This window comes from Panthera pardus, unplaced genomic scaffold (assembly GCF_024362965.1).
Source record: "Panthera pardus isolate Hobbes unplaced genomic scaffold, ASM2436296v1 HiC_scaffold_2, whole genome shotgun sequence".
In the NCBI taxonomy this organism is placed as follows: Eukaryota; Metazoa; Chordata; class Mammalia; order Carnivora; family Felidae; genus Panthera; species Panthera pardus.
Window position 1 is genome coordinate 78,991,982 of NW_026526765.1, and position 25,730 is coordinate 79,017,711.

The 25,730-nt window shown below is 36.2% G+C and overlaps 1 long non-coding RNA gene across 1 annotated transcript in view; it reads right to left on the reverse strand.

The window, feature by feature from the left end:
* Positions 1-230: 230 nt before the first annotated feature.
* Positions 231-25,730, reverse strand: part of LOC128778280 (uncharacterized) — a 31,485-nt gene continuing 5,985 nt past the window's right edge. Inside the window, exon 3 of the long non-coding RNA XR_008423790.1 lies at positions 231-726. This is a non-coding gene — a long non-coding RNA (uncharacterized LOC128778280). The remainder of the gene's footprint in view (positions 727-25,730) is intronic.

Sequence of the window (25,730 nt, forward strand, 5' to 3'; positions counted from 1 at the left end):
CCACTCTCATGAGTGTGAGTTCTCTTCCTTCTCTCTCTCTCTTATCTCTCTCTCAAAATAAATAGAAGTAAACTTACAAAAAGGGCTAGAAATGTATCAGCTGAGCTCTTTAAAGAGAATTTTTAGGAGTGGGGAGTACTGTGGCATTTTTTTCCCTCTCACTCATGGGAAGGAAAAGGATAGGAGAGGGTAGTTCCTTCCCACTTCCTCAAGGCAAGTGGGGGGAGGGGGACACAAAAGAACCATCCATTAAATCAAAGCTGTTTGCAACATGAGGAGACTTGTGCTCACCTCCTGTTCAGAAAATACTGAAGGCAGGAGTCAGGCTGGTGTGTTTCCTCGGCTGGTGAGGCAAGGATTGAGGGGCCAGCAGTTAGCTGTGCTCCGTAACTTGGTGAGAGTCAAACATTCAAGAGCCTTCCTAAAGGGCAAATGGGCACATGAAGAAGTTAGACAGGCTTAAGTTTTCTCAGGACCCAGTCCAATGGGGCTGAATGTTGGGGCAAGAGAAATACAGCAGAGGGTCCTGAGTCAGGGGAGTGTACTGGGCTATGGGAACTCCCCAGTGTACCTCATAGAGGTCATTGTTATCAGATCTTTATCCCTACCTCTTGGAAAACGTCCTTGGATTTCACATTCTGTTCTGCTAAGCTCTCATTACCGGCAGCTCTCATCCATCTCTCTCTTTCCAGTTGCCTCTCTGCCTTGCTTCCACTGTCTGTGGAGCTGAAAGTAAAGTTAAAAATGTAAGAAGTGTTCCAGGTAATTCTGGTGCTATTTAGTTGCAAAAAGCAGGTGATCTTCACACAGGCTTTCTAATTTTCTTTTACCAAGTTGATTAACCTTTTAGTGTGTTCTTGATTTTCCCCTTTTAGGATTCAGTTTTGCTAAGCATTTGCAGTGGGTTCAATTATTTTTGGTAAGTCACTACATGAGTCTTTCCTGCTTAATTTTAAGTGAGAGAAAACCAAATTGTAATTTAGGGAGTACTTTTGGCTTCTGGTGTGTTATGATCTATTGTGGGGAAAAGGGTTTCAAATCTAGAAGGACATTGTATATCCTCTGTGTTGTCACGCTTTCTCCTCGCCAGACCACATCCCTCAGATTGTGGGGGAGGGTATTGGTGAGATTTTTAAAAATATATTTGGGACTTTTTTCTTCTCAGTGTTGCTTGGGGGAATAGGAGAAGGACATACATCATTCCCAAGGGCCTTCACTTTTTAAATATAATAGAGGACAATCATAAAGATTGACATTTTAATTAATTTATTTTTATTTTTTTATTAAAATTTTTTTTAATGTTTATTTATTTCTGAGACAGAGAGAGACAGAGCACGAGTGGGGGAGGGGCAGAGAGAGAGGGAGACACAGAATCTGAAGCAGGCTCCAGGCTCTGAGATGTGAGCACAGACCCCGACACAGGGCTCGAACTCATGGACCATGAGATCATGACCTGAGCCGAAGTCAGACGCTTAACTGACTGAACCACCCAGGCACCCCAAGATTGACATTTTTAGATTTACAACAGCACTTGTAAACAATTGTTCCACATTTAATGATTGGGAAAAAGGCAAACTAAATCCAATAAAAATTCAATCATTTTCTTGTCTTTTTAAGAGCAGTAGATGTAAAAAGAACAATTTAAGTCTAAAATTATTTAACTTGATGAATTAATAACATAGTGAAGACTATGCGCAGATTTAAAATGTTCTTTTCAGAAAATACAATTTAAACAATTACAACATTAAAATAAAGAATATTCTTGTGGCACCTGAGTGGCTCAGTCGGTTAAGTGTCCGATTTCGGCTCTGGTCATGATCTCACAATTTGTGAGTTTGAGCCCTGCGTCAGGCTCTGTGCTGACAGCTCAGAGCCTGGAGCCTGCTTCAGATTCTCTGTCTCCCTCTGTCTGTCTTTCCACCACTTGCACTCTGTCTCTTGCATTGTCTCAAAAATAAATAAACATTAAAAAAAATTAAAAAAAAAGAATATTCTTGTTGAATTCTGGTGAATATACCAGCTGAAAAACAAAACTAAACACCTTTCTTTCTTTTTGAAATGTTCTCTTTGGTAAAGAAAATCAGATATTTAAGATTTTCTCCCTCTTTAGTTCTTCTAATAATGTATCATGAAAGAATATAGAAATCGTATTGTACAGAGATTCTTTGTATACCTTGAAAATAAAAAAGAGATTTACATAAGTTTTTAGGAAGAATGCTAGGAAGATGCCTGAGAAGAACGAACAGGTTTTATCTGATTGTTAAACTCTCTATACTGTAATAGGCCACAGGATAGAGCCACTGAATTTTACAACTTTTGGAGGCACCAGTGACATCATAGTCCATATCAATGTCATCCCATGGAGTTGCATGGTATTGTGTGGTATGCAGTCTAAGCCACATGGCTGTAGGTGGAGGCCCTGCCTCTTTTTTATATTACCTTTAGAATAATAACAACAATAACAAAAACTTCTTCTAATGTCTAGTAAATTTTAGCTTATTCCCACTGAAGTATACTGAAGTCAAGTTAGGTAGGAAATCTCAAAAGACTGCATCTCAGATACAGCAAGGAGAGCTGTCCGGAGGGCTGGTTGGCTTGGAAAAATAACTGGGGGAAGCAAATGAGATGTGTGTGCCTGGCAGGAGAAGAAACAATACTGCCTGCGCCAACACAATGACAGCTGGCATTCCATGGGCTTTTGCTATGGATGAGAGTGCTCAAAATTGGGCAACTTCAATATTTTCAATTACGGGTGGCAGCTTTAATGGTCAGCTGCTGGTCATTCTTGACCAGATCCTCAACAGGTATACATTGTTCACTATTATGTTTTAGATGCACTCTTTCCCCTCTCCCCTCTCTCTCCACAGTCCTGACAGTTCATTTTGAAATATGGACAAGAATACATTAAGTTACCTACAGTTGGCCAGATTGGTTTTTCCTATTCAGCTTTCACGTTGGTATGAGGATGAGGGAAGAAAAGTTTAAACAGACTTGCTTTGATGTTATGAAATGGTGGTGGTGTAAATTCAAAATGTAAAGTATCAACCTTAGATAAATAACTTAAGATTTAATATAATGTTTTCCATTTGCAAAATGTCCAAGACAAGCAGACTTTGGTTTATGAAAATTTTATTTGTCTTATTTTTCTTCTGTGGCTCAGATTGAGTCTCCCTGCTTATGGTTTAGTTTTTAATAGTTTTTGCTACTGGAGTCTCTTCAGCAATGTCAATCCTCATGGTGTCTCTCTCCTCATACAGTGTTCTCTCAAAGATCTCTGAGGAAGGTGAGTTGGGAATATAGGAATAATCTTCCGCTTCATGGGTTCATATTATTGCCAGTCTTAGCTATATTTCTTCATAGGAAGTTTGTATCCTAGAAAAGCCTGTTTATTTTGCTTGATGATATATGCAAGATGGAGTTTTGGTTGTGATAGATTTAAACAATATAAACAAGTATGTCTTTTGAGCTACTTTCCCAGGGGAGATGATGCATTTTTTTTTTTTTTAAACCGATTACATTTATTCTCAGTTGCATTTCTCTGTTACCAGTAGAATGTGTCTGTTAGATAGCTGGGTCCATGAGAGTCTACTAGAACTCTTGGCATTATTCTCAGTGTCACTGCTTTTGATAGGTGACCTTGATTCTCTTTGGTTTTACTACTTTCAGGATTTTGGATTTCATCTGACTGCCATTGTAGCTCAATGGTTCCTCCACTTAGAACTTAAGAACTCTGTAATACTTGGCTATTTGGATTCTTAGTGGAAATATCTATCACAGTCTGTCTCATGGTTATAGAGTGTTCTGTGTCATTTTTTTCCTGTTCTTAGTCCCAGTCCTAGCCTGTGCCTAGATCTCTCTTACGGAGTATAAAATTTCCTATAAAGGGAAGTAACCATGCCCTCCTTAAGTGGGACTTCCCTGCTGCTTGACATAAATGTTATAGTGATGCAGACCACATCCCCCGCCCCCACTCCTCATCCCCCTACTTCTTTTTTGTGTTTTCTAGATAGGGAATGATATACAATATCCTATAAGCGATGACCAAAAAATCATTCGAAGTGGTCATTTAGAAAATAAATCAGCAGGAACAGCTGGGCAACAGGGACTCAAAATGTAGGAGAAACATTTTAGTCCACAAGAAAATTAAATAATGGTAACTATAGATGATTTGGAATATTTTCTTTTTGTTTGATGTTTTTGCTAAGAGAAGTTCAAAATAATTTACAGGCATATATTAATAAGTAGTTCTCTACGCACCCCCATTTTTCAATGCTTAAATCAAGGCAGATGGCTAATGATTGATTTATTCAAAGCACTCAGCATGTCAGTGGTTGAATTTTGTTGAGATCCCTTTCACTGTAGACCACACCGCTTCTAATGACCTATGTATAATTCATCTCAGCTCCATCCGAATTAGGAGCTGACATTTTTTGGTAACACAAATCATAGCTTCTTGTCAGTAAAAGAACCCCAGTGTGGGAAACTCAGACAGCTAGGGAGCTCAGTATGCTGCTAACTTTGTTGTTTTTGTACAGATTTGAGAGAATCTAATAGTTTGCCACCTTTATGTTGGCACATGCATACATATGTTTATTGATGAAGTTGACTTTTCTTCAACCCAGGTATTTCCTGGGCAAGCAGAAATGGAGATCATTCTGAGGATTTTCTACCAGGTGGTTCAACATGAATTAACAATAAAAATACATTAAACATGCTTTTGGTTCAATAATTTTTCAGTAATGATCTTAGAATGATAATTAGTAGCCTCAAAAACAGAATCACGTGGTTTTATTTCATGTTTTCAACATATATTTGGAATTTTCAAAAAGCTTTTCCTTCTGCAGCTGTATGACCCTCTTCTCTTTTAGTTTCTCCCTGTTGTGAGTGTGAATACTTGTGATCCAAGGCCCAAATTTGCTTCCTTAGTGTTCAGAAGTCCTTGATTTCAAGACCATTTGAGATCAGCTGATCCATGCACATATAAGGGGAAGAGAGCAAGATCCAGAAAAGACCAAGTGATCCTGGAAGATGTATTTGAATTTTGATTCTAAATGTTAACCAGAGATTTTCCCTTATCTTTCTACGGCATATGAAATAAATTTACTTATTACATCTTGACATGGATAAAATAGAAATACTCTCTTTGAAGGCTTTGGCTGATTTGTTAACATTTTTTTTTAATAGAATAATTTTTTATTTACTAGCATGAGAAATAGCCTTGGTTAAATTCCATTTAAGTTTAGGAGTCTTTATAGATACTGTCTAATTAATTATAGTTGTTTTACTTATTACAAAACTGGAAGTAAATGAAACTAACACAGTGCAGGTTTATTCATATGCAGTTTCTTTTAAGAAGACATTGGTTTTATCTAGCCAGAATTGTTAATGAACGGGAGTTTAAAAGTATAACTGTCTTTTTCTGGCAAAGAATCAAGTCAACAAAGCTGATGTCAGAAAGCTAAATTAAAAAGTCACCCTAGAATGTTTGCCTTACTCAGGACGTGTCCAGTACTTCTATAAGATCAGCACATGTCTACACCTTCTATATCTGTCATCCTCTATAAAGTCATTGATGTTGACAGAGATAACCTAGATGGCCTAAAACATGCAAAATCAAAAGAAAGATTATATGATATTTATTACATTCTATTGACTATTACATTCTATTAACATTAATGTTAATACATTTTCTAAAGATTTTAAATAATAATGGTTGAAATAAGAACAAGGGGAAGGGGGCCTAGGTTAAGACTAAAATAATTAGAAAATCATCTATTACCTTAAGAGTAAGAAAAAATGAATATCGGTGTTTGCCAGAAATTTTTATTATCTTTTAGGTCTCTAACTTAATATACATGAAGTTAGGACAAATCAATAAGACAGGCTTATCTATTTCTCCTGGAGTCATATAAATGGCCTCCAAAATGGTCCCAGCCAACAGCAAGAAAAAAAAATTAATGAATTCAGTCAGGATCATCTGGTATATTACTTACAGAATGGGAATTAGCATTCAAAATCTATGTTCCTTAATAGAACTTATTCTAAGAGATGTTGGGAATGCTACCATTTTGATATCTAAATACACATTAAAAGTTATAAACCAATATTTAGGAATCAAAATCAAATGACAGCACAATGACCCCCTATGAAACTATACAAATTATTTATCGCACTGGAATTTTACTATTGCTTGAAATAAGATGGCTGGAGCTTAAAATATTTGTCAATAGTGCAGAGATTATTGTTGAACTCACTAAGGGATATAATAATTATAAATAGATATTTAATGCCTCACATATTTTGAAAGATGAATGATATATACATATACATATCTAGAGATATATATACATATACATATATATATCTAGATATGTATATGTATACATATATCTAGATATATATGTAATCTATCCAACCATGCACCATTTCATCTATCTGCCCAGTACTTTAATATCAATACACATATTTTAATACCAAAAGGATTATAAATGCTGAGGTAAGCATCCAACATAATTCTACCAATTATATTTTATGTTTACTCTGTGCTAGGCACTGGGCTTAGTTAGAATTAGGTATATCATAATAAGCACAAAACAACCCAGACAATTTCATGGCAAAAAAACTTTAAATTCATTTCATGTAGAAACAGGGAACTGATGCAAGAGATTCGTTACTGATGTCCATGACAAGAATAATTAATCCAAAGATCTGTATGATTTTTCTATTGGTTAAATAAAAAGATAAATTGTTCCATTTTATGCAGCTGAAGAGAAGTCCTCAAAACAACCTCATGATTTATGTATTGTGTTTGTGGCCCTAATTTAGCCAAGTAATTCTGGTAGTTGAATAGATACATAGGAAATTCTGCATAAATTGGCTGTCTCCATAATTTTATTAAACCTTCTATGGAGAGACAGGGATGAGCGTAGTTGACAGAGAGGACAGTATAAATTACATCTCAAAATGCTTAACAAAGCAGCATTTTTGCAAGATAATATTTGATGACTGTCTTTTCCCAGATGTTTTACATTTCTAAAATATAACTTAATTATTAACATTGATTTAAAATTTTTTTAATGTTTATTTAGTTTTAACATTGATTTTAAATTACACAAGACAATCAAAAGGAAAGTGCTGGCAATTATTTTTGTAGGTCTTCTTTATACTCATAATTAAAGATTTGTGAGTGATAATTAAAGTAAAATATAAAATGGTTTACTGGTAGGTCTGGTTGTCATTGCCTTTTGTATTTCACCACAAAAAGTATATTGATCATTTCATAAAATATTTAGAAGTGGAAAGCTTCAAATAATTTTTATTTTGCAGCATGAACAAACATGATATCAACCATGAAGATATAACGATTGCTGCAAGTTAAACAGGCAAATCAAATTAATATATATTTATCACAGACCTTCTACATATGAAAGAATCTATATATACTGGGTACAAGTCAGTCCTGATTTTTTTATGTTGGCAAAGGGTTTTCAAGTGACCATGGATCTAAGGTAAATAGCACATGCAAAACCAGTATTAAACCAATTTATAATGTAGTGGAAAGAATAATAGGCTCACTTAAACTTTGTACCAAATTATTTTTGGGATGATGAAACTTGCCATTTCTCAGTTTCTCCAATTATAAAAGAAGGAGTTTATAACACCCAATGTCTCTTTGATCAACATTTTACAAGTATGGCCTAAAGTCAGAAATATAGCTATAATATCATAAGGTCTATCAAATTTTCCTTCATTTGGCCTTAACCCATAAAAGATGGATATTATACTTCTTGTCCAATATTCTCTGCATACACTTTAAAAAAATTTTTTATTAAAATTTTTTTTAATGTTTATTTATTTTTGAGAGTCAGAGAGAGACAGAGCTCAAGCAGGGGAGGAGCAGAGAGAGAGGGAGACACAGAATGTAAAGCAGGCCCCAGGCTCTGAGCTGTCAGCACAGAGCCCGGTGCCAGTCTTGAACCCATGAACCATAAGATCATGATCTGAGCTGAAGTCGGATGCTTAACTGGCTGAACCACCCAGGTGGCCCTCTGCATACACTTTTATAGAAACTCGGGCAAACTGGATCATCTTATATTTCACTAGGAAATACAAACATTGCTTAAAAGTGACTGGATGTGCATAGAGCATCTGTACTCAATTTTAGTATTTCACTGATAAAAATTATACCTGATATTCCACAATTTCATTTAAATACTTGGTGATCATTGTAGTGAATAAAATTATGATTAAGTGGTAGCAGCATAAAATAGCAAGTAGAAAGGAAAATTGTGCCATTTATGATTAGCCCTGGTGCTACTTATCTTTTTTTTATGGATTTTTTTTGACAGAGAGAGAGAGAATGAGAGAACAAGTGGGGGAGGGGCAGAGAGAGAGAGAGAGAGAGGGAGAGAGAATCTTATGTAGGCTCTATGCCCATCATGGAACTGATGTAGGGCTCCATCTCATGACCTGAGCCAAAATCAAGAGTCAGATGCTTAACTGACCAGGTGCCCCATGGTGCTACTTATCTTAATTGTTTTTCATCAAAATGAGTAATGCATGGGATGGGTGTATCTAAAACCTAATCTATACCAAGAGTTATCAAAGATTTTGAGGAGTGTTTGTTTTTATTTCCATGAAGATTTGAAATCTCCTCTCAAGGGAATAAGAAGAGAGGTGCTAAATAGTTGGACAGTTGGGAAAGTAGGTAGTGAAATTCTTAAGTAGAATGGTATAAAAGGTGCCTGAGTGGGTTCTTTCTCTGTCTACTGTCAAATGACACCAAGAATGGTACCTCGCTGGAGATCAACAAGGTAAGTCTTCAAGATTTATCTTCCGAATCTTATTTACTTGTTGGAAATTTTTGTCTCATGCTATGGTATATCGTCTTTTTGGCAATATTTTATTTCTAACACAATATCCTATGCATGAGAAGTATGTTGAGCACATTTTATTAAATTCATATTAAACTCACCTTTCCTTCCTTCCTTCCTTCCTTCCTTCTTCCTTCCTTCCTTCCTTCCTTCCTCCTTTTCTTCCTTCCTTCCTTCCTTCCACTGTCATTTATTGGGAATCTATTTTGTTCAGGAGGCACTGAGCTCCAAAGCATTCAGAAAGATCTAAAGGACATTGTTCATGTCTTATGGGGGAATGGCTATGCAAATACCTGTGGCACAGTGTGCTGGCATTATTATCACTTCATTAGCATAAAACTCCACAAGGATTCAGTGGTTAGAGGGATCCTTTCTAGCTGTAGTGATCAGGAATCAGGCATTTCTCCAAGGAATCTGTATTTGTTTTAGTGCATCATGGTATTATATATAAACTCATCTAATGTAGATGTTGCTACTTGTTGTTAGTACCTCTCAGTGGATGGAGTTAGGGAATCTATGTATAAATATAAATATAAAATGTGCACTAAGCACATTTTTAATCTCTTCTTTAGTATCTATATGCATATGTTTAAAATCATAAGTTTATATTGATATCTCCAATTCCAGTTCAAACTCAAGGCTTCTTTCTAGATTTCTCACTTTTCTTATTATAACTTCCTTCCCTAACACTGAGAAACTTGGCTCTCATTGTCATTAATATTATTAGATCGGTGTCCTCTGTATATAATCAGTCTTGCTTTGTATAATGTGTCGCAATAGCACATGTGTATAGTTATCATAGAGCAGCATATTGTCACCAGAAAGCAGCTTCCTGTACTGCTAACAATTCTAGGCTTTGTTTCTCCATTAAAATCACTTTCTGTTAGTGTCAAGCTCCAGTTTAGTTACTTCATTCTAGACAACAGAAAATGAAGTATGCAGATACATTTTGGATGATGAGGTTTGAAAAGGCCCAGGATCAATGAAGAGGAAGAAACAGAATTTTCTGTTGACATTTTAAACTGACTCGTTTAATAATTTAATTCTCCCTGGCTTGTAGAAAAACAAACAAAAAGCCCTCCCAAACCCACACCAAACATATGAGGTGTTTGAAGACACAATGTAAAAGAATGCAAAGGGTATGGAGAGGAGACTAAAGAGATTTTTTAAAAAAGCTTTGGTTAATTCATGGTATTTCCTAGCCATACCTTCATATCGATATGGAAAGAGAAAAAAGTGAGAAAGAATTTATTCTTAATTAATTTTGTAGAGTTTAAATTAGGCAAAAGTGCTGTGCTATGGAAAAAATAGTAGGAAATTAAAATGTATTTAAACATTTTTATATTGTATTTTTTTAAACTAAATTATGATATAGGAAAGATAGCCTAACATAGGTTGCAATCATATACTAATAACAATTAATCACCATCTGTAAACCACAGCAATATGGATCAGCGTATGTTACTAGTGAAATGTTAATGCCTTGGTAATGTCCAGTAGACTGATGTCAATTCATTGTGGGCAAAGGAGTCTATGATTGTTGATCTTTCATGGGTTTCCCCATAAGCCTGTTTCTTGCGCTGGAAGACTCAGTTTGCTTGAAGTATCATTATTAGTAGTACCTTTTTTAATTCTGGAAAATATTCAGCTTGGGTGATAAATTATAAGGTCATCATAACTTTAGATAGAACTTAGAGAAAGCTGAGGGATCTCTCAGCTCTTCTTGTCATTTGACCCACAGGAAACAGGCCTAAGTAAAGGCACGTAGGCCTAGTTGCACTCTGGACTAAATATGAATGCAAATTGGACCAATCAGCTGCATTTTACACCAGCTGTAGCTTCTGGGTGGTCTTCAAAGAAAACCCCATTTAGAGTGTATTTCAATGATGCAAAGGAAATTTCACAGACTGCTAAAATGAGGGTGGGAGGTATGTAGTTGAAAGAGAGGTTTTCAATCACTGTATTATGGACAGCAGAGAAAAGCTTTTTAGCTACAGATGTCCCCTGAAACTTCAGCCACGAGTTACTCACTAATATAGATTGTTCATAGCATTCTACTATTTCCCCATAATATTGAGATGAATTCTGAGCACCATGTTATTCAAGGTGATGTCATGGATTAAAAATGTAATTTAGCACTTTTTGTTCACAGTATTCAATGTTGACAAAATACGCTGTCAATGCTGTCTTTTGTGTAATGAAGGGAAAACAAGTTTTAATAGGATTTCATACTTCAGTTGTGTGATTCGATACTAATATAGTATGTTCAGGTGCAAAATTATTAGTAATATAATACTTTCACCTTGAGTATTAAGATAGGAATGAGATTTTTGTCTGTCAAGATTAACTGAAAAATTCAAGACTTGATTGTGAAATATAGTATAAAGTCTTAAAGCCCACCTTGTTTGATCAAGTCTACTGAAAGACAATTCTATGTACACAAATAAGAAATATTTGATGCAAAAATCCTTGATTATTAATATGCTATGAAAGCTTTAATCCATTTTGGATGAAGTGAGGAAAACATGTGATGATGAGGTGGTGTCAAAACGTGAAGAATGAAAAAATAAGTTCAAAAGAGGAGAGGAAGAAAAAGCAAGGAAGAAAGAAAATAGGAGTCTCCAAGGATGAAATAAAAAAGGAAACCAGCAAAAAATTTGAACCAACACCACCCTTGCATTTAAAAAATACAGATTCTCAATGGTCACGGACTTCTCTTATCCTAGGCATCCAACCTGTAACTTGCTTGATAAAAAGCAAATGATCAATGAGCTGTGGAAGATTCTGTACAGTCATTCCCCACTTCCAAAACAATAATTCGAAAGGAATGTCCAGTCTTGGGCCAGTGGTATTATCCTCACAAACAAAAGGACAGCTCATTAATCATTAATTATGCTGCTGTGAAAGCTGCAGAGTGGTTTTCAAAGAATACACTATTCTTCCTCCTTGATCCTTGATCATATTATTCTCGCATTAGAAGTTGCTCTGACCTCATTTCTGGGCATCAGTTAGCTCAGATATAGTAGCCAGGACAGGAAGGGTAGAGTGAAAGATAAGGATATAAGAGGTGTTGAGTTTTAAGAAATAGGATACAACATTGTCTTTCCTTTTGAACCTTCCCTCAGTAACATTAACTCTTCTACGAAGAAGGAATCATGAGCAAAGAAGTCTTAGCTCCAAGTGCTGTACTTTTGAATCTACCTATCCCAAGGAAGAATTTTTCCATTTTGAATCTATTTTAAAATGTTGACGGTACGGATTGGAACAGAAGGTCTGAAGAACAGGTCAAGGACCCTGGAATTTCTAAAAGCCCTTGTGTGATGGAGTAGGATCAATGGATTATCATGGTGAAGCGGGGGAGAGTGGGGAGGAAGGACAAGAAAAGGGTAGGAAGTAGCAGAAGACAGGGGGAGTCCTGATGGTAGAATTCAGGAACGTTATGCTTGAAATGAAAGTAAAGATTTCAGTGTTCATACCAGATGTTACACATATAGGATAAGAAATTTAAAAATCAGAATTTAAATGCAGGCAGGGCTGTATGGTTGAGATTGGATTATGATTCTCAAGAGTTAGTTTGAACATAACCAGACAAGACCACTGTCTTCCCTTCCATAGAAGATATGATATGTTTTCTGATTTCTTTTTGTTTCTCAAAATTTGTTTGGATGTTGGTTAATTCAATTCTTTTTCCTGAACTTAATTTTAATCAATATTATATTTTTAAAATGACAACAAAGATCATCTCTTACCTCATAAATGATGGACAAATTTGCATAAAATTGTTTTCCACAAGTCCTTTAAAATTTGTAGTAGGTCTTGCCTTTCAACTTCTGTGGATTAAAATATGTCATGAATGCATAAGGTCCCCCAACACAACAACTTATAATCAAAGCCTGTTATCACATCTTTTGCCTATTCTAGGATCTTAATTCTATTTACCACATACACTTTACGCACTAATAAAATAATTTCATTTGGTTTTAGAATAAAATCTAAATCATTAAATAAAATAGAGATTAGGTAATATACAGGCTAAAGTGTATAATACATATAATATATAATCAAGAAATTAAAAACTGCAATGTTAAATAAGCAATAGTATCTTTTAGGAAACAGTGTCATCTCTATTGATTTTACTCTCTACAAGACAGGAAAAGACCCACTGTTCTCTTTGTCCCATTCATTCATTCATTCATTCAGTTTTGGTTGAGGGTATACATTGTGCAAGCTATGTGCCAAGTGCTTAAAAAAGGTGCCAGGAGAAATTGCAAATGTTTTGGCAAAACCACTATTAAATCATGCTTTGGCACATTATTAAAGTTTGGTAAATATTACTTGAATGAATAATGAATTTTCAAGATTTTCTTCATATAAACTTCCTCTTACAACTTAATTTATCCTCCCACTTATTTTTCTTCCCAAGTATCTGAGAACGAAACAGATAGAAACAAAATACAATGACTAGTCTAACATATTATATTTTACTTGTATTGGTCTATGCTCTGGATAAATCATAAAAGATACTGATTTTTTTTCTAAACATAAAGGATTTTGCATTCTTCTAAGACCAGTTTTGCTTTAACACTAATCAGACTTACCAGCCAACACAGTAACATGAAAATATGTTTAAAACTCAGTTGCCCTAAATTTTCACTTTGTTCTGTTTCTTTAAACAGACAATAAACTGTAGAATAAACACTCTTTCCCTTTTTTGCTGGGCATCAATTGGCCCTTAGTCTGCTTATTGGTAAGTTGTTTTAGGTGCAGAGATAAATAATTGTAATTACACAACAACCTGCTATAATAATAATAATAATAATAATAATAATAGATTTCCCAATAATATATTACATATAAACTGGTTTAAGTTTGACTTTCATATATTCTCGAGACTTTTTTGGGGAAAGAAAATATCAGGAAATCAAATCTTGTAACAGTGTTTCAACAATTCATTAAACAGATTTTAACACTAAGATGCAAAGGCCTTTGTTCAAGTATCCTCTAGATTTCATAGCAATTTGAAAAATCTATTGTCTTAAGTCATCTTACAAGGCAACCTTTCCATTAAGTATATGAGGATTCTCTTAAAGATCACAATAGTGATGACTTTTCTTCCCAAATAATGACTGATTTAAGAATAGATTGTAAAAACCGACATTGCTGTTAGTAATGGATTTCAGTTGGTATTTCTCATTGCTAATGAGTCAGATTGGGCCATTACTGATTCTGGAGTTCTGACCTCCCTGCTGTTGTCTTTTTAATTGCCGACTCCTCATAGAATCCAGAGGGATTACACAAATTTCTCCAACCATAGTTGTGCTTGGAAAGAGTAAAGCCTCCCTAATTTCAAGGTATGGAGACTTTTTAGTTGAGAAAACTTCAATTGTAAGTTGTTTTGAATTTACTTGGCACCTTGTAGGTCTTACTGCAGTTTACTCTTTTGTTTTTCCATTTTCAAAATAACTGAACTAAAGGAGTACAATTTAGGGAGAGTTCAAGCCATGGAAGTAAAAGGAAAATTTGTCTTAAGTTCTCCAAAGACATCTTGTTCAGGAAAATGGGAAATCTTGTACCTTGGGGTGCAAATAATTGATGCCCCCTAGGGGACTACAAAACAAGAGAAGGGAAAGTGTACTTAATGGGAATTGACTCAAGGGTCTTGCATTTTCATCCACTATGTGCAATCCACAGTTCTTTTCTTCAGGGGTTCCTTTTGGCATGCTCTCAGGAAGTGCTTTGAGACTTCTCTCAGGAGATCTTTTCACATTCTTTCATTTCCATGCTGAGTCTGCAGTGTTCCCACACAGAAACCTATACAAACCCTTCAATGAATGATTGCTCAGCTTTATCAGCCTTGTGGGTCTCTCCAGGATGTGAGCAAACAACAGTGAGGAAAGACATTTCACACCTTCCAGTTCCTAAGCCTCTATCTTTATACAAAGCCAACATATTGTGTATGCTTCAAGCTTTTGCATGAACAATGCAAGTAGCCTGGCACCACCATATCAGCATTTTCTCAAATCCTTGTCTAGGGAAACAGTTATCCGTTATCACAGGAACAAGAGTAAATTTATTTTTGCTGCTGAAAAGAAAAAAAAAAATTGTTCAACTTAAAGGATTAACAGATATTAAAATAATATTTGTGTAAGGTTAAGCCCACAGACTGGCAAACAGTGAGCTCTCTTGAACATTAATAATCTGGAGATAATACCTGTTATACTTCAAAGACTTTAAACGGAGCCTCTCAGTAGCATGGGAATTAATATGGATGATCAAGAATTCATGGTACAGTCCCAATTTTTAGCTGAATGATCAGAGACCAATGTTCAATCACTATGTTTCATAGCTATTTGAAAATCTGTAATCAAGAAACATCCTTTAAAGGAAAACTCCTATTTAAGTTGCTCAGCTTGAATGGAGAACATCTCATGTTAAATTTCACAAAATTTGTCATCCAAAATAAAGAACTCTTTGGGTCATGTTTGATGCGTTACTGGAAGGTATGAGGGTCAAGTTTATTATATAACCATTACAAATCACACACTGCATTATACTACATTTCAAAGTATCTACAAGCAATATTTCAGATAGTAATGCACAGAATTGGCAAAAATAATAAAGGGTAGGAAAGGGATTAGAGGAAATGTAGGGTCTGAGCCTGAGTCATTAGAAATCAGAGCTGGAGATAAGAGCTTGTTTATTTGGGGAGGTGATCTAGGGAGATAGGAGGGTAGGACAGGGGGAACAAAACAGGGGAAAGAGAGAGAGTCAAAGCCAATTCCAAATGGTGTGTTCTCTAGTTGATCAATACTATGGTCAACTCTGCTTGATCCTCTAGGGATGTTCTGAGGAGCTATATGGATTACATCACAGAACTTATCCCTTGCTCTACCAGGGACAGAAAATAGCAGATGTCACTGACAATCTCTCTCCCCTCATTGGAAAAGAGTTGTCCTATGGAGTATCAATTTCTTTGCATACATATTGTACATATATGATTACTAGTGGTCTTGTATCATAGATCTACATTATAGAGTTAGAGAATCAGTTGGTGATTCAGTGGATAAACTGTATTTTGAAGAATATGCTCCAATTCTGAAGGGTGTTGCTCCCAATCCAATCTCTTACCTGAGCTTGTACCAGCCCATTCCATTGCTGTTTCAAGAGTGGCATGGTATATGCTGGGGCAGGTGGATCCTGTGGTTACTTTCCCATTCTTGCACTTTTTTTTTTTGGTCCCAAAACGTTCTAAGTTGGTTTGAGGCAATATTGTGTGAGATTCCACACAAACCAGTCAGGTATTCTCTAAGTCTCTGGAGGGTGGTGTTGGTGGGAGTTCCTGGGAAGGTAAAGCCATGTGTGGAGTAGGTATTATTTCTGTTAAAGATAAATTTCTCTCCTCTCCAGGATGGAAAAGTCTAAAGTAATCACCTGTCAGTTAGTAGGGCTTACTGCAGTTTCCCTTTATCACATCATCCTGTTTATTTCCTTCAAAATACTTTTTCCATTCTGAAATTATGTTGTTTTGTAATCCCAATAAGAATGAAAACCCCTTGAGGTTAGAAGTGCTGCCTCTTTTATATAGTATCATATACTCAGGAGTCCTGGAACATAGTATGGACTGGATAAATACTCCTCTTTTCACTTTGAATTAGTACTCAGTCTTTGGTAATTTATTTCCTTTGGGTGCTGGTCAGAAGGGAACATGCAATTTATTGAATTCTTTTTATATGCCGGACAACTTATGTACATTACATATGATGGGGGTGTTGCCATTCTACCCATTTTATATTTGAAGAACCAGTTGATAGTCAACTTGATTAGAGTCATACAACTATCCAGATAGGCCTTGGGATCCTAATTCAGGTTTGTTTTGCTCTGAAACTACTGTATCAGGAGACCCCATGGGATGACAATTTGGCACCAATTCCTTGTTATCTCTTTTTGTGGTGATGTGTCAGACTTCTAATGTTCCAGACACCACCAAAAACAATAGACCATCTTTCCCAATAGTTTATTTCCCACTGAGGTTAATGGCACCATTCATTAGGTCTAAGCAGATAAATAGAGGTGATTTCTAACTTCTCCCTCTTTCTCACCTCTCCCCAAATCTTTCTTTTAGTAGCTATATCTGTTAAACACAATGCCAGACGCAGCTACGTTTTTGGGATTTGGCTTTTCCTATTTACACAATTTCTATTCCTGACAGAAAATTCAAATGCCATACCATCTTGTTCAAAACTGGTTACCCACAATCCTATGGGGCACTTGTCAAGTCCTATCAATTTGCTTTCTAAATATCTCCTAGATCTGTTCTTTTCTTTAACCAATAATTCCCCAAATGAATTCATGTCCTTGTCAGTATCCACCTAGCTGCTAAACCATAGTGGACATTTGTTATTTCTGTCTATACAAAATCTCTTCCCACTTTCTGCATATAGTACCCATCTTTCCTTTAGGTAACAGATCCTTACATATTACCTTTCTAGGGGTTTTTGGTTTGCCTATCATAGTCTTCTGCCCCCATGGCCATGGAGATGAGCACCCACACCTGGTCAATTAGAATGCTCCATCCTTGTAACCACAATGCTTCATGAAAAAGCATAAGACCCAGCCAGGCCATCTGCCTCCAGAATTTTCTGAATTGAAGGTAGAGTGGGACCTTCTTTTACTTATGTTTTCTGAGCTCACAAGAAATGATCCTGAGAATGCCAAGTTCCTCAACACACAGAGAAGCCTGACAAGGTGAGTTCAACACATGGGCAGATGTAGAGGGGAAGGATTGAGTTCTGATGACATGCTTTGATGATATTTGTTCAATCTTGAGTAAATCCAGTTTCATCCTTGCCTTTCCAGTATAACTGTCAATAAATTAGGTGCTTTTCTTCCAAGTTTAAAATGGGCGATTTGAGTTTATCTAATTGCAAATTAAAACATCCAGTAATGAACTTGTTTTCTTGCCTAACCCTTGGCAAGGCCCACACACCCTGCTTTGGCATAGCTCTTCTCATGGTTTTACCCACTAATTCATTTTCCATCTTGCTTACAGAGTGGGCAGTCTAAAATGAAAACCTGTTGAAGTTACTCCTTGTTTAATCCTCCAGAAGTTTCCTTTAACTTTATGAGAGTAGACTTCAGTTCAAACTCCTTAATTTATCACATAAGACTAATCTTTCTACTTTCAAATCTCATCTCCTCCACTCTCTACTCTCCTTTTCTCTATCCACAGGCAATTTCTCAAATCCACCAAAGTACTCATACCTCTACAGCACTGTATATGTCGATACCACTGCCTGGAACACCAATTTCTCCTTTTCATCCAGTTGCTTGATACTTCAAGCACCATGGCACCCAGGATATCTTTCTTGAATCTCAGCATAGACATATTGTTTTGTAATTATTGTTTTGTTTGTTTTTTCCAAGAGACTCAACTTTAGGAAGGCAGATGGGATGGGTTCTCTTTATATTTTCTGTGCCTGTAACAATACCTGGAGTAAAATATGTGCCTAGTAAATGTTGGTAAATGAAGGAATGGAGTTACTCAGGTACAGGACCCTTGATGGTATGCCTTAATTATAGACCAATTAAAACATATAGACCTTAATAACACTGGGACAAATTCTCAGACAATTTAGTTAAAGTAAGATATTAGCTTCCAAAAATAGAATTCAAAATGAAAATCATCATCAAACAAAGAATACTTTCCTTCTTTTCTCTTTCAAAAAATTGCTCCTTACTTTTTGAAAGACTAAGACATAACAGGGTCAAAGTCTGTCTATGTCATGAAATATTCATTCCTGAAATGAACTATTTGATTTTGAAGTATAAAAAATTATTGTAATGATGATGACTCTATCTGTATATAATTAGGTCAGATGTTATACCAGACCTTTACTGACAAGAGGCATAGTTGCTAGAAAAGTTCTCATTCAGTTTTTCCACAAAGCTGACACGGTTTAGGAGAATGGAAAATTTGATGGGAATGCAGAGGCAAAAGAAATGATGAAGAAACTATTTCTCTTTAGTTTTTTAGTTTCAAGTGATTAAATGTATTGAAGAGATGAATTTCTTCAAGAATACCTGATTCAAACAATATTAGTTTTTTTTCCCCCACAAATGTTAGTTAACATTCTGCCCATGACACATTTGTTCTCTTTGATAAAAGTGGCATCTCAAAGTCTTTCACTAAAGAGAAGTGTCCAAAAATTATTTTGGTCACCATTTCCTGTGTTAAATTTTAGTGAAATTTCAATGTGTATTTGTGAGTGAGTCTGTGTGTGTGTGTGTGTGTGTGTGTGTGTGTGTAAGTGTGCATACATGCATGAGTACATGTGTGCTGAAGGAGAAGGACTTTCTCTCCAAAGAGAGAGAAATCTTCATGTTACATCTCTTTAAACTGACTAGCTTCCTCAGGACATATCTATTTCTTCCTAGGTCTCTAACTTAACCATCTTTCATTCCAGGTCACTATGGAACTTTCTTATATTATATCCTTCAGTAGAAAGAATCTTCTTTTTTCAAGGTATATTCAGCTTTATTTGCAATTTCTTTCCTACGTATTAACTGAGTTCTGATCTGCCAAAGTTTCTGACATATATTACTCACATTGCCTCTTCTTTGTTTTTGAAATGCAACATCTTACTATAGTATCCCAGGTTGACTGCTCTCTTACTTCAATTCTTATTGTATTTTCCTTCAAATAGCTTTAAAATTGGATTAAACTATCCCCTAAAAGCTCCAAGTTTTTTTCTGAACTTCGTTCTCCAGAACCCCTACCTTCATCTAGAATCATCTCTGCAAACTCTGTCCCCCACTCCACTCATCTTGCCAATCCTTCAACTCCTTATACACTAATTTTCCCATACCTTCATGTAACAGTCCTTTGTCATCCTTTAAGATAGCCATCTATGATTAACATCTCTACAACTTACGGTTCAATTTCTCTGTTCTAATGCAGACTGGGGAAGGCTTCCATATTTCTGGCTGTATTTATCTCAAAAGAATAAAACCTACTAACATGGTTTGACATTGAAAATATGGAGTCACTAACAGCTCTGTAAAAGAAGTTTTGAATGCATGTTTCTTTTATATTATGAAAGATAGTAGTCCATTATCCATGCCCTGTAACAATAATCTGTGTCTGGTATGTGGAAAGCAAAGAATGAGAGACACTTTCTTTTATCCCTGTGAATGTGTTCCCAGTGCTAATAAAGAAGTCTAGACTGATGTGCAGAATGAAGCCTTTACTCTGAGGCTTTGTTGGTTTCCAGAAGCAGGGCTTCTTCATCCGGCAGACAGTATCTATATTTAATTACAGAATCCTCTACTTAATTAGACTGGCTCTTTAAGCAAATTTCTTCTTAAATAGCATTCTCTCTTTGTATCTTCACATCATAGATCAGAACAACTGTGCTCTTAGTTCTTGTTGTTCAAAAGGGCGTTAGCAAGTTGTCCCTGGGGACTAGTTAGGATGGACAAAAACATCAACTTGAATCTATCAGAGCCCACACAAGATAATGAAAATTGTATGGCAAACTAACTTTTCTCATTGATGATAAAAATAAAAAAATTCAATAAACATGAATTAAAGTTATTAAATAATAGATTCTTAGAAATTTCACAAGATGTTATTTGTTGGTGGGGGTTTTATGAAAGTATAGCATTCAAGAATTTTTTAGGGGGGAGGGAGAATGTTTAGGTTTGAGTTAAATTTAATTAGGAACATTTTCATAAAAACATTGTATTCCCCTGTTTTTATATGCTTAGAATAAAAAGTTAGCCATTAAAACTGGAAGAATGTCTGCAGTAATTTGTGAATATAAACATTATGTATATAAGGCCTATTTCCCTTCTTGTATTTACTAACAGATACTATTAATTTTTTTTAATGTTTATTTATTTTTGAGAGAGAGAGAGAGGGAGAGAGAGAAAGAAAGAGAGAGAGAGAGAGAGAGAGAGAGAGAGAGACAGAGTGTGAGTGGGAGAGGGGCAAAGAGAGAGGGAGACAGAATCTAAAGCAGGCTCCAGGCTCTGAGCTGTCAGCACATAGTTTAATGTGGGGCTTGAACTCACAAAAAATGAGATCATGGCCTGAGCTGAAGTTGAAAGCTAAACTGACTAAGCCACCCAGGCACCCCTACCAATAGAAACTATTAAGAAAACTACTTGGGGTGCGTGGGTGACTCAGTTGGTTAAGTGTCTGACTCTTGATTTTGGTTCAGGTCATGATCGCGGTTCATAAGTTTGAGCCCCACGTCAGGCTCTGCACTGACAGTGCAGAGTCTGCTTGAGATTCTCTCTCTCCTTCTTTCTCTGCCCCTCCGCCTCCCACCCACCCCCCCAATAAATAAATAAACTCAAGAAAAAAAAACTACTCATTAAGATAGCTACATATAAGATAATGATACAAAAAAAAGAAAAATACATTTTCAATGTAATCACTATTTTAACTCATTATTTTAACCAATAGGTAGTTTGTCTGTCTATAGTTATTTGGTTTCCAAATTCAAAGATCATATCACTAATGGGGGAAAATAATTAGAATAAAGGATATTTTTTCCAGTGTGAGTTCTCTTTATAATTTCCAGTACTTGTTGGCACATAAATTTCAAGTAAATTTGCTCTGCCGAGATTTTCTTAGTAAATTTAGGCAACCGATCAATATTGCAGGCTTCTGTGCTGCTTGTCACAGGAAGCACCTGGATCTTTTATCTGTCCATACTATGGAGATTTCGCAGGTAATTTCCAGCTTAAGTCTCTTTGGTTGCCTAGAGCAGGTAAAACACATTGGATAGCTGGAGCAATAATTTTGACAATAAAAGTTACTACATAAGGAAAATGAAGTTTCTAATTGGGCCCAGGTGTTCCTGTTTGACGTTCCTTGTTTGGAGGCCATGAAGAGTGATGAGTTCACCTCAGCTTCATTCTGCCAGGTAAAACTGGGGACCTTAGGCTACAACTGCTTTAAGAAGAATTTCATCCATGGAGTTCTGTCTACAACCACCTTATTAATTTGCGTGGACTGTAATATTTTGGTGGGTTGCCTGAAAATGTTTACTTCATAATTGAAAATAAAACTATTTGATTTCATGGCCTGAAGGGTTAGCTCCTCTCAGAGGGACACCATATTTTGATGGTGTCCTACAGTGACTTCTCTACAATCATGGCAGCAGCTAGCAATCTTTCTGAAGATAGTGTCCAGGTATGAGGATGTGCTAATCATAGCAGACAAAGCTTGCAGGCCCAGGCTGAACTGGCAAGTCAGTTTCTGTTTCTAATTCTGTAAGAGCATCTTCAAAGCCACCTGCAGAAGGCAGTCTTCTCAGCTGTCTCTCAAATCAATCCATATTTCCTGAGCTTCTGTGTTCTGGAAACCATATCGCTCTCAGAGAAGGAGGAGACTTAGAGATCATTACTCAGAGCCCCACCCCTCTCACCTCCTATTTTATAAATTGAATTGAGGTCTTGAAAGGGTAAATGAATTGTCCAGACTACACAGTTACCTGATGGCTTTGCTGAGACTAGAGCCCCATATTCTGCGTCCCAGTCACAGTTCAGTGCTATGCTGGTAAATTCTGTCTCTCTGCTCTGTTGTAATCACTATTTTCCATAGACTCTCTAGATCTGAAATGTTCTTTTCTTTATGAATTCCATTTTGGCTCCCAATTCTGGTTTATTATCTTGATTCGTCAAACCATTGCTATACAAGGCCCATGCTAAAAGTTCCCATCCTGGCCCTCCCTTCACCAGAAACTTTTCTCCTCATTAGAAATCGCAAAGAGAGAAATATGCAGTTTTTCTTTCAAGACTGTGCTTTCTAGTTCCACTTCAAACATCAACTTTACCTTTTCTGACCCTCTGCTACAACTAAGTGATAACTGCCCTTCCACTAAAATGCTATGGAGATTTGTATCTTACTTGTGGAATAATTGCTCCTATGTACTTATCTTAGGCTATTTATGAGTTATATGAGGACAGTGAGCATGTATATCGTCTTCAGATTAAAAGTGAAAGCTTATTATAAATCATCACAGTTGGCATAGTATTAAAAATGCTATTTTAGGGGTGCCTGAGTGGCTCAGTCAGTTAAGCATCTGACTTTGGTTCAGGTCATGATCTCATGGTTCATGGGTTCAAGCCCCACCTCTGGCTCTCTGCTGACAGTGTGGAGCCTACTTCGGATCCTCTGTCTCCCTTGCTTTCTGCCCCTCTCCCACTCTCTCAAAAAAATAAACATTAAAAAATAAAATAAAATAGTTGATAAAAAAATGCTATTTTGGGGATGTTATTATGAATGTAGTAATTTTTCAAGGAGTACATACTCTCTAGGAATATTTAATCCAGTATTAGCCTATTACCTTCTTTCTGCCCACTGTCAAAGGCCAGGTTCTTGTGTTTTTAGCTCTCCTTAGTAGTGAGATTTCTACCTTCACATGGGCCAGGTCATCCCCAACATAAAGATTCAGAAAAAGAGAGCCCAGAATTTTGGATTGCTTGTGTACCCACTACCTCAGATGGATTCCTATCTTGGATTCCTATCTCTCTCCTGTGCCTGAGATGTCTCCCCACTAACCAAGAGGCATATCTGCATATGGGTCCTTCCCTTTATTGTCCGTATCATTTGGCTTCTGAGTCTGGCAAAGTTTCTCTTGCAGTGAATAACAGATTCTTCATTAAATATGACACTTGCATTCTTAACACGTTTTTATGTGATGATGCCGGTCCAGACACCACTCTTTGGGAATTTCTGGTCTAGAAAAACATTTTCTTTTGTTTTTTTGTTTTAAAAACTACTTCTATTTTTAAAAAGTGTTAGTCTTGAAATGATTTCAAATTTACTAAAGTTGTAGTAAAATGCACAGAGTTCCACTATACCATTTACTCAGATTCCCAATTGTTTATATTTCTGAACCATTTGAGAATAACACTTCTGTATCTAACCAATTCCTAGTTGTATCTGCCTAATATCAGAATGCTAACCTGTTACCAGCTCAGCTATTAACCTCTTTGTTTTCTTTTTTTAATCTACTATTTTATCTTTCGCTTTTAAAATTTGAGAAGTTATAAAAAGGGAATTTTCAATTTTGAAAATCCCCTTAAAACCTCATTTTGAGGGAGAAGTTTACTACTTGTATCCAATTTTTGAATAACAGAGGGTCAAAGGTATACAGAATCTCTGGAAACCAGAACTGGTGAGTTGGAAACCACTGGTGGAGCACTTCTGCCATGTTGAGATGAACACTTGCATTTACGTGGTGCTTCCTACAAGCAAACTGCTTGAGCTTTCGTTTTCTTAGTTATTTATTTCAACAACTACATAAAATATATAGGAAGCTTGATCTGTTAATTGGATTTCCTTTATAGAAAATCTTTAGAAACAGTCTTTCTCCCATGTTGAGATGTATTTGACTTCCCAATCTTGAATTCAAGAACTATCTCTAAATATTGTTTTACAGGCAGATAGATTAAAGAAAAAATATTTGTCAAGAAACTTCATTGGGGCGCCTGGGTGGCTCAATCGGTTAAGTGTCTGACTTTGGCTCAGGTCATGATTTCACAGTTCGTGAGTTCGAGTCCCATGTCGGGCTCTGTGCTGATAGCTCAGAGCCTGGGGTCTACTTTGGATTCTGTATCTCCCTCTCTCTCTGCCTGTCCCTGTTCATGCTCTGTCTCTCTCAAAAACAAATAAAACATTAAAAAAAAAAAGAAATTTTATTAATCTACAAAATCGTCCACAGTCTTTTCTCTCACTCAGTAGTGTCAGGGTCTGATTCCAGTGAATATCGCAGGCTTTGAGAAGTCTACTACAGTGACCGAGGATAATAGTTTTAATTTTCATGAAACAATTTATCTTCCTGGGATGTGATCTATTTTAGGCATGCCCCAATTTCTTTCAAGCCTTAGGCCCAAGTGTCTGTGATGATTTGCAACACTTGGTGCAATAACCTGGTGTTCTCCACATTCAGTGTAGGATTACTGCTTCTAATTTTGCAGACAGAAAACCAAGGGACATAATAAAGTGAAAAATGGCACCAGAAGTCAGCAGAATAGCTAGATTAGACTTCAATCATTTAATTCACTCTCAAGTTAGAAACTCTCTCACTTGTTAACTTCTTATTCAGTCTGATTTCCATCCCAATGCATGGGTCTCTTCATCTATTCCATGCATGAAGCTTCATTTACTTCAAAGTCTCTCCTATATACAGGAGAAAGAATGAGTACCTGGCCTGATTGGTATTCTGCCTTGAGCTTTGTAAGGATGTTTGTTGAAGACTAATGGTTGATGTGGACTCCATGAAGAAGACTCAAACCTTGACCTGTAGTTTAAAATTATATGTTACACAATACAAACCTGATGGTTAAAACTATTAGCCATCAGAATCCATCTATTGGCCTTTAAAGCCAAATAATTTTGCATGATAATTTGCCCAATACCGACAGGAGACTTTATGTTGAGGGGTATCTGCCATATGATTTTAATAACTCCTCTTATCCCTTAGTAGTCTTCTACTCCTCCTGATATGCTGATCAATTTGTCAGTATTCAGAGGCAAAAATCCATTTTAATGTTGATTCTGGTGACCTATCATCCAAAACATAAAACTACCACTCCTCCCTAATGCCTCCTCACACTATTTCAGATAATTTAAGTGAAATAAAAATGACATCTGTTTTTACTTTCAGAAACTTACTTCTATCCCTGCTGCCCTGTCATTGATGATCACCCCTAACTGGAAGCTGACTTTGGGTTTCTCTGTATTCATGTTTTCCTTTTCCCTCTAGTGTGCTCTAAGTGAACTGTGCCCATTCAGTACCACTCCTGCGGCCCCTCCCCCCCCATTATTATATTCATATAATA